Source organism: Nanorana parkeri, unplaced genomic scaffold (assembly GCF_000935625.1).
Source record: "Nanorana parkeri isolate BGI_ZX_2015 unplaced genomic scaffold, ASM93562v1 scaffold1389, whole genome shotgun sequence".
NCBI classification, from domain to species: Eukaryota; Metazoa; Chordata; class Amphibia; order Anura; family Dicroglossidae; genus Nanorana; species Nanorana parkeri.
In genome coordinates, this window is record NW_017307657.1 from 427,473 (window position 1) to 429,752 (window position 2,280).

The following is a 2,280-nucleotide window of genomic DNA, read 5'->3' on the forward strand; positions in this document are numbered from 1 at the left end:
ATGCATGTCCTGGGGGCAGCTCTAAGATATCAGGAGTGGAGATTAAAAGAGGGAGTCGGGAGATGGGGTGTATTCTGCTCCCACTACCCCAACCATGGGATGCGTTTTACTTTCACTGACATCAACGATGGGGTGAATTTTGTTCAAACTGACCTTAACAATGGGGTGCATTTTGCTCCCACTGACACCAACAATGGGGTGCATTTTGCTCCCACTGACACCAACAATGGGGTGCATTTTGCTCCCACTGACACCAAGGATGGGGTGCATTTTGCTCCCACTGACACCAACAATGGGGTTCATTTTGCTCCCACTGACACCAAGGATGGGGTGCATTTTGCTCCCACTGACACCAAGGATGGGGTGCATTTTGCTCCCACTGACACAGACAATGGGGTGCATTTTGCTCCCACTGACACCAACAATGGGGTGCATTTTGCTCCCACTGACACAGACAATGGGGTGCATTTTTTCCTCTACAGGCACCAACGTTAGGATTTACTACTCCCACTGACACCAATTATCTGGCTTATGTTTGCTCACACTCACCCCACCAATAGGGATAATTTTTTCCCAAAGAGACTAACAATGGTATTTGGCGTTGAAGCAATGTACGGGGCTCTGTACACTGTGCTGTACGTTACATAGTCCTGACTCGTGCACTGTACACATTACATGTATTCCTGGACTAAAGGTGTTTATTGAGGCTAATTTACTAAAGGCAAATAATATTTATATATACCTCTAACAGGGTCTGATTTGTTTCCCTTCAGGCAAACACCACCCGTCCTTTTCTAATTGGTTAACCTCCTCTAAGTTTAAACGATGTGATGTATTAGAAGGTTCCTCACTCCTCCCCCTGTCTACCTTACGGGGCTCATTCCCTCTAGAACCTTGGTTCTCAACTGGTGGATCGTGACCCAAAAGTGGGTCGTGACCCAGTGTTCAGTGGTTCGCCGCATGCCTTCCACTTTTCTAAGCGAGAGGCTCCTCAGCCTTCCTCTAGTGCAGCACTGTCAGTTCTCGTGCCAAGCAGCCATTCAAAATATGCTGCCCGGTGCCGAGTGTCAGCTTGAGGTGGGGTGGGCTGGGGCTATGGCCGCGAGGGAGCTCCATCCATACGTGCATTGCTTACAGCTCCCTCACGTGTTCTATAGAGATGCCTGGACCAGAGTGACTATTCATTTGTATGGTACCCCAAACGCATCTCCCACCCACAGTTCGTATGCCCGCACCAAAACATGCAATACCCTAATGTTGTGCGTTCCATTGCAGTGCGACTTGGGTCGCAACTTAATGACCAAGGACAAATGGTCTAGACTACTGGAAATATTACCAGCTGTCTCATTTTATCCATTCACTACCGAAACCTTTAAAGAACACCGAAGGAATTTACACCATTCGAATCTCTATTAGGTGCTACGACTGTTCCCTCCCATTGTCTTTCGTACTTTTATAAAACAATAATTCGACTTAATTATTACCCCCCTGATCTATATGAGCAAATGGGAAATGGAATTCAAACGCTAACTTACTCCTGATGAAACAAATGTAATATGTTCTGTTTATTTGTTTAAATTAATAAAACTTAAATAAATAACAATAATAATAATTATTAATAATAATAACAAAAACCTGACCGGAATTCTAACCCTTCTCTACTCTGTATCTAAAAACAAAGTTTTGACGATAGATAAAATGTTTGTGGCCCCCACAAAGATACTTTTAATAGGGAAAGCTGGTATAGGGACTTTAGCCTATCCCACCTCAGCCTAATCACTGTGGTGTAACAATCACCATAGCAACCCAGGGGCACAGTGGGGCCCGGCCATATGCCGTGCGGGCCGCCTGGGTCGCTATGGGATCCTCTGCTGGTGGCTTTCACTGGCGGCTGAAGATGAACATGCCGCTGTTCAGATCACAGTAATCTGTGCCGCAGCGTGTTCCTCTCCACAGAGTCAATGAGAGCCGTCAGTGGAGGAGGAGGCAGGGCCCGTGGTCGGCAGCAGGAAAGGAGGCGGGGCCCGGTGACGAAGAAGGAGGCGGACCCGGTGACGAAGAAGGAGGCGGGCCTGGTGATGAAGAAGGAGGCGGACCTGGAGGTGGGGCCCACCAGCGACCGTGGACGAAGAGGAGGCGGACAGGTAAGGAGTGCGACCAGCCCACGTGAGGGTGACCCCGCAGAGCCCACCATAGAGAGTCTATGGTGGGCTCTGCAGGTTCACCCTCAGGTGGGATCTCGAGTGGGCTCTGCAAGGGATATAACTAGAAATCACGGGG